The following is a 12,315-nucleotide window of genomic DNA, read 5'->3' on the forward strand; positions in this document are numbered from 1 at the left end:
CTTCAACAATGTGGGCCGAACGCTGTTCTCCGAAATATTTTTGCCTGCCCCATCACTGAACACTGTCGTTATATATGCCCCAGTTCGTAGCATATACTGCTTTGCAGATCGAGAAACCCTTCGTGAGCCGTGGTAAATTTGCTGTTTTGAAGAGCGCGCCGCAGCGCTTAGTGTGAAGCAGTCGCCCTCCGTTTCTGGCGGTGGCGCCGCTGTAGCAATCGCAGCTTTGGTGTCTCCCTCTGGTGGGAAAGGGGAAAGGTAGCCTGTTCACGTGCATTTAAGGGGCGCTATGACCTCGCTAGGCGGCGAGTCTGGTCAGTTGGTCAGCCGGGTCAGTGTGGGGCAGTCAGTGTCTGTCTGTCGTCCAGAGTGCTAGTATGTGTTAGGCCGCCTGTCTGCCCGAGTTTATTCAGGCAACGGTCATTGGCGGTTGGATCGATCGGTTGGTCGGTCGCGCACTGAGACACAAGATGACTTGTCCGTCTTGAGCGTCGGCGCGTGTGAGGTCCCCACGTCAGTCCAGTGGGCCGCGCCGTATAGCGAGGGGTAGTGGCTTCGCGGCCGACACGAAAGCAACAGGAGCCAACCCACGACATCGGTCTGGCCGGTGCGAGCTGCGACGCCGTGAGACGGGAGATCGGCGCGCCTTCCTGCGACAGTTGAAGCGGCTGCCAGCGGACGGTTCGGGAGAGCGTTTTGGGGGTGCTGGGTCAAGTCTTCGCCAGACATCGCAGTTCATTAGAAGTTAAGTGATTCGTGATATGCTGTATCATTTACTTATTAAATTCTACTAGTTTTCTTGGTCAGTCTCTCGTCCCCAGCTTGCTCATCTATCTCCCGTCTGCATTTGTTAGGCAGTTAGTATCTGTCTGTCTGTCTGTCTGTCTGTCGGTCTGCCACACGTTAATAGATGCCTCTGTCATATTTATCGGATTCGGTCGTAACGAATTTATTGCTTAAGGTGTAAAGGCCGAATTCCTTAAATATGTTTTTATCTTGCCTATCATCTTGAGAGGCGGTATACGTGTAATGTAGAGCATGTTTGTACATTTTATATAAGACTGCATTTCATGGGTTTTTATTTAAATGGTCATTTTAGTATATAAAGTTGCCACCGTTCTACCGTAAGAGTTTTCTTTTAAAAACAAGTTGCACTTTCGGTGGTCCATAGTTTTTGTGTTTGTGTGAGTTGTTAAAATTTTTAGTTTAAAGTAAACTGGTGTGTTGCAGATTTGCACCAGTGTAGTCTTTCAGAGGTTGTTGTGAGCGGTCGTGACTACGGCCGTGTTAAAAGGGAGCGGCAAGGTCCTCAGCCCGAAAGCTCATACTGTCAAAATATTTGTTATTTCTGCCTCTGAATAAATTGTAACTTGATATTTAGGAGGTGCTTTCTGATTGTAATTTTTAAATCTGTTTAAAAAAAAAGGAAAGGGTTTTTAGGAATAAAATTTCCATTTGTTGAAAGAAATTTGTTTTCATCAGTTACCCACTGGCAACTACTTCCACCCCCACATAGTGTGATTAAATGTGTTAATGTTCTTGATGAATCGTTAGTAAATAAAGTAAATTCTTTAAGAAAAGATTTTGAAAGTAAAACCACGGTTCACTTCGTCTTCCACTTTCTGTGATGAGGTGTCGACACACAACACCTTGTTGCCTGATCGAAGTTTCACTGTTTTTCAGCCACTTTTCACAGTTGCTCACGACAAACAGCAAGCGAACAATAGACCAGCTTCGCCATTTACGAGAAACTCGCTTCCAAGCAGCGGACCATAACAAACCGCTCTTTCTCAGAGTCCCTTACAGAGGTTTGATAAAAATAAAGAAACATCGCGAGAAATGCATGCTTGAACATAACATACAGTTGCTAGCCAATAACTTCAGGTTGCACGGTTGTACTCATATGTAACCACGAATGACACCTCTGCAATGTCCTCCTTACAATGCAAAATGGTTCAAATGCCTCTGAGCACTATGGGACTTAACTTCTGAGGTCATCAGTCCCCTAGAACTTAGAACTACTTAAACCTAACTAACCTAAGGACATCACACACATCCATGCCCGAGGCAGGATTCGAACCTGCGACAGTAACGGTAGCGCGGTTCCAGACTGTAGCGCCTAGAACCGCTCGGTCACTCCGGCCGGCCATTACACTGCAAGTTGCTGTCGTTGCCAGAACATTGTTCCATGTCGTTGTGAGTTCGTTATGACGGAACTAAGTGAATTCGAACATCTGGTGCTCATAAGGCACGAACTTCCGTTAACAAACGTAGATGAAGTGGTTGGTGATTCAAGAGACACATGTTGGAGATTTACACCACATAAAGGAAAAGCGGGTAAAGGAAAAGCGGAAAAATATTATCCGCGATGCCACAACGCGGACGGAATTGTGCTAAGTGATCGTGACAGACGGCGTTTGAAGACGATTTTGACGGAAAATAAGAGGACGATAGCTGCAAAAGTCGCTGCAAAACTGAATGACACACTCGCGAACCATTTCAGCACTAAAACAATAAGAAGGGAGATCTATTAACCGGGAATTACAGGGCGATCTGGAGTACCGAAACCACACATCAGCGATGCAAATGCCCTTATTAAGTAAACATGGTACCGAAGCAATAAAACTTCTATTATGGAGCAATGGAAGAAGGTGAATTGGTGGGATGAGTCTTGTTTTACATGGTTTACAACTTCTGTCTGGTTATACTCAGTTACTCTTTGTCGCAGGGCTTTGCCAAACTCTACTGGTACCGGAAGAAATGATACGGCTTAATGGAATGAAGAGATATCGATGCGTGCGTTGTATCATGTGACAATCGTATGGCTTAATTGTAAAAGTACTGCCGTCGAAGCCTTTTGTCCTGGTTCCTGTTCTGTGCTGTGCTGTAATTCTAATTGGCTAGAAACTGTTCATTCCTTATAGTATTCGTAAAATGTTTCATTTTGAATTTTCTAACAAAATGTCACCTCGAGTAGTACACCACCATTGAAAAAGTTTTGTTAGCGAAACAGGAAAGGAAATGGATAGGTCAAAATTAGATATATTGGGAATTAGTGAAGTTCGGTGGCAGGAGGAACAAGACTTTTGGTCAGGTGAATACAGGGCTATAAATAAAAAATCAAATAGGGGTAGTGCAGGAGTAGGTTTAGTAATGAATAAAAAAATAGGAGCGCAGGGACTGGAAACTTTGAGATAATACATTTTATTCAGTTCTGTATAACAGAGTCGTACCAACAATTAGTATGCTCCAAATTTTAAGGTTTACTTATTGGTGAAAACTTGAAGAAGCGTAGTACAGAGCTTCTCACACAGATAAGTTCAACTACTTTTGCTCTTCGTTAACTGCTAGTTTTCGAAAAATAAATCAACCTCCTGACAAATTTTGCACATTTCTAACCAATAATATTTGGTGAAATAATTTTCTGTGGTAATTCATCATTTAGAAGGAAAGTACTGATTGCGCGGGGGCGAGCAGTAAAAATAATCTGTCGAGTTCACCCGTGGTCGTCATACAGGCACCTCTTGAATGAGACAGGCATTATACGAGGGCAGTTCAATAAGTAATGCAACACATTTTTTTTCTGAAACAGGGGTTGTTTTATTCAGCATTGAAATACACCAGGTTATTCCCCAATCTTTTAGCTACACAACACTATTTTTCAACGTAATCTCCATTCAATGCTACGGCCTTACGCCACCTTGAAATGAGGGCCTGTATGCCTGCACGGTACCATTCCACTGGTCGATGTCGGAGCCGACGTCGTACTGCATCAATAACTTCTTCATCATCCACGTAGTGCCTCCCATGGATTGCGTCCTTCATTGGGCCAAACATATGGAAATCCGACGGTGCGAGATCGGGGCTGTAGGATGCATGAGGAAGAACAGTCCACTGAAGTTTTGTGAGCTCCTCTCGGGTGCGAAGACTTGTGTGAGGTCTTGCGTTGTCATGAAGAAGGAGAAGTTCGTTCAGATTTTTGTGCCTACGAACACGCTGAAGTCGTTTCTTCAATTTCTGAAGAGTAGCACAATACACTTCAGAGTTGATCGTTTGACCATGGGGAAGGACATCGAACAGAATAACCCCTTCAGCGTCCCAGAAGACTGTAACCATGACTTTACCAGCTGACGGTATGGCTTTAAACTTTTTCTTGGTAGGGGAGTGGGTGTGGCGCCACTCCATTGATTGCCGTTTTGTTTCAGGTTCGAAGTGATGAACTCATGTTTCATCGCCTGTAACAATCTTTGACAAGAAATTGTCACCCTCAGCCACATGACGAGCAAGCAATTCCGCACAGATGGTTCTCCTTTGCTCTTTGTGGTGTTCGGTTAGACAACGAGGGACCCAGCGGGAACAAACCTTTGAATATCCCAACTGGTGAACAATTGTGACAGCACTACCAACAGAGATGTCAAGTTGAGCACTGAGTTGTTTGATGGTGATCCGTCGATCATCTCGAACGAGTGTGTTCGCACGCTCCGCCATTGCAGGAGTCACAGCTGTGCACGGCCGGCCCGCACGCGGGAGATCAGACAGTCTTGCTTGACCTTGCGGCGGTGATGACACACGCTTTGCCCAACGACTCACCGTGCTTTTGTTCACTGCCAGATCACCGTAGACATTCTGCAAGCGCCTATGAATATATTAGATGCCCTGGTTTTCCGCCACAAGAAACTCGATCACTGCGCGTTGTTTGCAACGCACATCCGTTACAGACGCCATTTTAACAGCTCCGTACAGCGCTGCCACCTGTCGGAAGTCAATGAAACTATACGATACGAAGCGGGAATGTTTGAAAATATTCCACAAGAAATTTCCGGTTTTTTCAACCAAAATTGGCCGAGAAAAAAAATGTGTTGCATTACTTATTGAACTGCCCTCGTAATTGCACCATCAAAATACATATACTCGCTAGTGGAATTCGTCAGAAATGGTCCATCACAGTTTGGGAAGAATAGTGATGTCCATACCCACAACACTAGAGGAAAAATTGGCCTTTATTTCCTATTATTAAAGGTGTCAGTGGCTCCGAATGGAGTTCAATATGCAGCAAGAAAAATATTTTCATCAATGGCTAACATCATAATATGTCTGACAGGTAGTGAAGTCTTAAATCCACCCTAAAATCATTTCTCCTGGACAACTTCTTGTATTCCATGGACGAATTTCTATTTCAAAACGGATATCCTGCAAAAAAACTGATTTTAAGTGCAGTTACATGAGTAGAACTAAAAACCAATGCGTTCATTGATGTTAACAATAATCATAGACACATCCTGTGAAATGACGCGTTCCTCATCATCTCGACAGAAAAATCGTTCGAATCACCTATGGAACATGCAACTAACTACCCACCTAACTAACTGGAAACGATATTCTGGATGAACAGCTCCGGGAAAAATGTTTGGCTGCCATGAGAAGTGGTGTGCGGATAAGAAGCGGATTTCAGCGTTATGCTTTGAGGACGAGCGTCGTAGGGCAAGAACTACGAGAGGTCGTGCTGTCTTTGTTGTGGGGATTGAACGCATTGGGCCGAGATACGTTAATAGCTGCACTGAAGCGAGTGTAGACAAAGGTATACAATATGAAAATCAGCACTGCGAGTATGTGGGGGAGATATTTGAATGGAAGTACGAATCGGGTGACAACTGTGACGTGTGAATAGATAAAGAGAGTGTTCCCTCCACCTAAAACATCTCCAACTCTACCTACTATCACCTCCAGTATTGTTGAAAACTCAAAGCGAACCTTTTGCAGAATATTCGTTTACGAATAATTTTACTCTTTTTACCTACATTGTTTAAAAACACCTTTATGAATTCTGTAGTTACGCTTTCTTCCCTCTTCTGATGGTCTGAGATTATCACGTACTAATGGTCTGAAGATTATCACTGGCAGGTCGCAAATGGTTACGGCATTGTCAAACGCTTAAGTGAATACTTCGTAAAAGTATATTAAAAAAAAGGATGTATTAAGAGATACAATGGCGCCTAAAGAAATGGCTTTTTTAAGGTTGCAGAGAACAATGCAGGCGATGTCGCTGAGGGATGATGGGATGGGCAAGGAAAGCTGCTCAGCTACGGTTGGGGCAAGACACTGCCTTTCATTTACAGGTATACGTGAGGTGGAGTGGAATGCATTACAGTGGTTGTTTCGGGGGAGGGGAGCAAACACGAAAGTCATCGGTCCCAGACCGGTAGGGATTCTTGCTTGAGCGGCGTAGCGTGAGACTCAGATACCCGCCGCAAAGGCAGTGGCTGCCAGAAACGCAGAGCGCTTGATACCTGCGGCGCATCTGACTTTTCTCACTGTACCGAAAACAAGCGTAGTAGACTAACTATGTGAGGATTTGCAGTAGCTAGAGCCATCATATTCTTGGTGGTCGCAGGAGCATTTTTATATGCCTGGCTGCTGCCGGTCACCGCGACAGATCTCCTGTAACTGTCCCTTACAAGAGTAGTTACCGCACTTTTTGTGCACGTGTTCGTCACAATTCACAATGGTCTCCGTCCAAATGTTTGCTTTCTGTGTATTGGAAACTATTTGTCATTCAGGGCATTACGTTGGACGTTAGGGAGAGGGAGGGCGCGTGATAAGAGGCGTGTTGTGATTGGACTATCTGCAGCCTCCCCGCCCCCTTTCCCGTCAGGCCGCGTACCACCCAGCAGCACATTGCTGAAAACGTGCAGCCTGCGTCAGCATTTGCATGCGGCGCGTGACCTGGGATTTTGCGACATCGTTATCGTCGCGTATTCGCCACGGGTGCGCAGCGATGACAGAGGGGCCCCAGGGCTTCCGATAAAAAAAAAAAAAAATGCGTGCTGTGTTACACGTAAAACGCGGCATTTCCACCTGCCTGACGCACAGGTGTATTAGTCGACGTGAGTCTCATTTTAAATCTGGACAGAAAAGCATGAATTTGCATTCTTGTAGATGGTTCTTTATTTGTATCTACGAATATTCGGGATACGGATGTGGACAGCAAAGGGCGACAAACCATAACGACATACATTAGGTGGTGTAAAATGTAGTATCTCTCCGACCAATAGTCAGGTCATCTTCCCTCTAACCACCTACAGGAGAGTTTGTGTGAGAAATCTCACTCTTCCACACCCCTCCCGGGCACCGTGTGTTCTCACGGCGTCCTTGATTGTCTTGTTGGGCACCAGCGTTTTGCGGCGCCGGAGGGCACTGGTTGCCTCGTCACGGGCGATCGCGATTCTGGACTGATAAAGCTAAGTCCATGAGAGCGTAAGTGAGGAGAGTAAGAACCCTACCGCGCACGTGTAGGCTCCTCGGACACAGGTGTAAATACAGTAATGATGATTAGACGCCTGAACAAACGCCTTGGTCTAACGGACCCCAGGATGTTATGGAGGCTTGGCACAGTTGCTCCATTGTTTGCCTTTACTTGCTCGATGAGCGAGTGGTTTTTTTGTGAGGGGGAAGGGGCGAGAGGTATAGTGTCATCAGTCGTTTGGATGATTTGACGCAGTCTTCCACGAATTCCTCCCTTGTGCCAAACTCCATCCCAGAGTAGCACTTGCACCCTACGTCCCCAGTTATTTGTTTGACGTGTTCCAGTCTCAATCTTCCTCTACAGCTCACACTAGCTTAGTATCATGGAACTTATTTCCTGATATCTTAAAACACGCTTTATCATGTTTTCCCGTCTTCTTTTCAATGTTCACCAAAAATTTCTATCCTCAGAGATTCAGAGGAGAAGTTCATCATTCTTTATCTTACCAGTCCACCTAATTTTCAACATATTTCTGTAGCACCGCATCCAAAATACTTCCGATACTTTTTTGTTCCGGTCTTCTTGCAATCGACGTTTCACTCCAATACAATTATGTATTCCAAACGTACATCCTCAGAAATTTCTTCCTCAGATCCAGGGCTGTGACTAGTGGACTTTTTCTGGCCAGGAATACCTTCTTTGTTTGCGCTAGGCTGCTTTTTGTGTCCTCCTTGCTTGTACCGTCATGTTTTATTTTGGTTCGGAGGTATAAGAATTCCTCCATCTCGTCTATTTCGTGGTCCCCAATTTTCATGCTAAGTTCCGCATACCTGCTGCGCCCATTACGTTCGTCTTCCTTCGGTTTACATTCTGTGCTCGGTAGACTATTCATTAAATTCAACAGGTTCTGTACTTCTTCCACGATTTACTGAAGATAGCAATGACATCAGCAGATATTGTCGTTGCCACTCAGAACTATGATCCCAACTTTTCACCTGATTAGTCTTTTACCAATTTTAGTCCTGTTCTCCAGGATGCTAAGAATTTGGGGAATCTAGCATTACTGTATTGTCAAGCGATCACAGACGATTAGGGTGCGACGATTAGTGGGTATTGCCAACCTCGTGGCAGCTCGGCTGGCGCCTGAACGACTGTACGGATGTGACTTTCGCTTGAGGTCTTGCAGCACCGCCTCCACGTAGGAACCCCCCAGCCACTAGCTGGTACGCTGGGCATCAGCATGCTGGTTGCTGGCTAAACATGCTCTCATCCGGAGGATCCGTCACTCGCAAGAGAGTAGTTTTCCTGAGCCTTGACCTTCAGCCGATGCTTAGAATTAGGTAGTGGAGCCTCTTCCCTCTCTCAACCCAGCTCCCAGATGTACCTGTCGTTTTATTCAAATACACAATTGTGTGGGAAGCTAACAAAAAAAAGTTCAAATTTGTGTGAAATCGTACGGGACTTAACTGCTAAGGTCATCAGTCCCTAAGCTTACACACTATTTAACCTAAATTATCCTAAGGACAAACACACACACCCATGCCCGAGGGAGGACTCGAACCTCCGCCGGAACCAGCCGCACAGTCCATGACTGCCCGATTCACACACTGGCTCGTTACTGACTGCAGCAAACTTCCGTTTACGTGTGCTTCCGCGCAATGGGGCGACGTCGCATGTTTCGAACACCCGAGCGCAATTGGCTGTTGTCGATTGCCATCGTCCGCTTTGCTATCACCCCGTGGTGTAAGACTGGTAGACATCTCCTTCAGCACCGTGATCCAAACGTCATTCAGTTACCGCCGTCCTTCTTCCTATTGAAATCCCTGGGGTGTTCGAAGAATCTCTATGGCCTCTGTGTATAGCCTTTCATGGTATCCGCTTGTGGCTGCCAGTACTTGGGCTCTATGAAAATGGGTGTGGTGGTCCCTAGCTACAAAGCACATTTCCTTTCGCAATTGGCCTTGCGCTCTTCTAGTCTTTTTTTTTTTTAACTCTTCGTTTGTAGTACCCGCGTGCACCTCCCGAAAACTACACAAAGTCCTGCTTTTAACAGCTGTTTGCAAGCATTCTTGACCAATTTTATATGAACTTTTATCTTTCCTCGTGGATTAGTAGATTACCACCGTGTTCCGTTTTTTCAAGACTTTTGCTTTGCAGTAGGTAACGTCCTTAATGAAAGGCAGGAAACTTTCGATTTCATCAGCGCTTGTGCATCGCTATGATTTTTGTCCAGTGGTCTTAACGCTCTTTTTACCTCAACGGACGGATGATCATTCGTGAGCAATGCATTGTGAGATGTTTCAATTCCACGTCAAGCACCTGTGGGTCGCATATGTTCCTTGCTCTATCCGCCAACGTTTCTAAGGTGTGGGTGGGAGTTCACATCCCGCTGTACGTAACGGCCTGGGCGCGTGGGTTTTCGGTAAACCGTGTGACGTAAGTCCAGTGCTGAAGAAGATGTGTACCGATCTTCCACCTTGAGGTGATAGCAGCAGCGGGGTGCACTCAGTAACGAGCCATACTGCGAAACGAAAAGTCAAAGAAGTTACAACTCCTTGAAAATGTCCTCTGCAGAGGGGGGTGAAATGATGTTGGGTTTAAATGTGAAATCCATTCGACCGCGTCGTAACAGCCGGGAACGTTTTATTAATTGTGACTTGCACAGCGTTATCTGGCCGCAAACCTGGGAAGTGTATTTCCATCTTACAAAGGAATTTTTTTTAAAGTTTAAAAAATCGCTATACGTTCGGATTTCAATAAGCTGTTTAGTACGAGGGATATTCGGGAAGTAAGGTCCGATTAGGCACGAAATGGAACCCACTGTGAAAATGTGATGGAGCTCTGAACAGATGAGTCGAGCAGTGTCTCTAGTATGCGTAGAGATCGCGTGACATCGCTCTTTTCAATTAAAAGCGCAAAGTGATCACGCAGAAATGCCTAAACAACTGTGTCCCGCCTTGTAGTGGATCCGGTGAGAGATTTCGCCTGAAGCTATGCAGCGCACATTACATAAATGTCATACGTTTCTTTCTTCAAGACAGTTCTCAGCCGCATTCTGCAGGGGCAATGAAGTGTTTGGTCACCCACAATACAGCCCTTAATTGGCTCTCTCCGTTGTTCATCTCTGCTCACACGAACCGCTGGCTACGAAGACAACATTTTGGCACAAACAACGAATGGCAGACGAGCGTAGAGAATTGGCGGTAAGAACAAGCGGCCGCTTTCTGTGACGAGAGTAGCGGAAACTTTGTAAAAACACCACGTCAAATGTGTAAGTCTGAGCGGTGACTATTTAGAGGTAGCTGGAAGGTGTGGCTAACTGTTTCGAACGAAAAATTTTTGATTTTCATTGTGGTTTCCATTTCGCGAGCGATCGGACCTTACTTTCCGAACAGCCCTCGTACATGATGTGCCTTCTGCTGTACCGACGATCTTCGCAAACGCTACCGGCAACCCTTCGGGCATCTCGGGCGCGCGTGCTGCCTACGTAGTCCCTGCTTACCTCCGCGTTGCGGTCTCGCCCTGTCGCAGCAATGGTCAGACACAGGCGGCGGTACCGGTGCTAGCGGAGGCCGCCACTTCCAAGGGATCTATTCGCCTCCGCCACACTCGTGTGCAGAAAACAGTACCGCGAGTATTCCGCAGCTTGCCGCCAGTGCGCCAAGAGCTAGGCAAGTCAGTTCTTCTGGCTTCGAGAGCCTCTCCTGGCCTCCGGGTTGTTGCTTTTCACCCCGTCGTCCCATCTAGGTACCAACGCCGCTCTATTCAGCCTTCATCTCTGCTCTTCTGGTGCGATCAGACTGTATCCTGGATAGACTTTCTGCTCATCTGCTGGTCTCATTTACGACAGCTTATTTGGACTTAGAATATTTTCCGTACAAGTGCATTTGTCAACGAAGATACTAATTACATTACTTTGTCATATTTTCCGTACAAGTGCATTTGTCAACGAAGATACTAATTACATTACTTTGTCAGACTCTGGAATTGCCATACTGTTAAGTCTTCATGTTCCTATGAGACTCTGTAATTGTGATTTTGTTATTATTGTCGAAGTAGATATTTCTTTCTTTGGCCAATAAACTTTTGTAACATTTCATCACTGTTTTGTCCGTGTCGGTATGAGCGACACGTCACCTTCAGAGCCCGAAAAACTACGTGAAAATAAGAAACTAGTGGTAGCCAAGAACACCCATTTGAGAGGTACACTACTGGCCATTAAAACTGCTACACCACGAAGATGACGTGCTACAGACGCGAAATTTAACCGACAGAAAGAAGATGCTGTGATATGCAAATGATTAGCTTTTCAGAGCATTCACACAAGGTTGGCGCCGGTGGCGACACCTACAACGTGCTGACATGAGGGAATTTTCCAACCGATTTCTCATACACAAACAGCATTTGACCGGCGTTGCCTGGTGAAACGGTGTTGTGGTGCCTCGTGTCAGGAGGACAAATGCGTACCACCACGTTCAGACTTTGATAAAGGTCGGATTGTAGCCTATCGCGATTGCGGTTTATCGTATCGCGACATTGCTGCTCGCGTTGGTCGAGATCCAATAACTGTTAGCAGAATATGGAATCGATGGATTCAAGAGGGTAATACGGAATACCGTGCTGGATCCCAACGGCCTCGTATCACTAGCAGTCGAGATGACAGGCATCTTATCCGCATGGTTGTAACGGATCGAGCAGCCACGTCTCGATCCCTGAATCAACAGATGGTGACATTTGCAAGACAATAACCATCGGTACGAACAGTTCGACGACGTTTGCAGCAGCATGGACTATTAGTTCGGAGACCATGGCTGAGGTTACCCTCGACGCTGCATCACAGACAGGAGCGCCTGAGATGGTGTACTCAACGACGAACCTGCGTGCACGAATGGCAAACCGTCATTTTTTCGCATGAATCCAGGTTCTGTTTACAGTATCATGATGGTCGCATCCGTGTTTGGCGACATCGCGGTGAACGCATATTGGAAGCGTGTATTCGTCATCGCCATACTGGCGTTATCACCCGGCGTGATAGTATGGGGTGCCATTGGTTACACGTCTCGGTCACCTCT

At 46.0% G+C, this 12,315-nt stretch overlaps 1 protein-coding gene across 1 annotated transcript in view; it reads right to left on the reverse strand.

The window, feature by feature from the left end:
• The window catches only part of LOC124619294 (polypeptide N-acetylgalactosaminyltransferase 2-like), a 189,984-nt gene that overhangs the window by 38,502 nt on the left and 139,167 nt on the right, over positions 1–12,315 (reverse strand). The gene's annotated exons all lie outside the window — the stretch shown is intronic.

Source organism: Schistocerca americana, chromosome 6 (genome assembly GCF_021461395.2).
Source record: "Schistocerca americana isolate TAMUIC-IGC-003095 chromosome 6, iqSchAmer2.1, whole genome shotgun sequence".
NCBI classification, from domain to species: domain Eukaryota; kingdom Metazoa; phylum Arthropoda; class Insecta; order Orthoptera; family Acrididae; genus Schistocerca; species Schistocerca americana.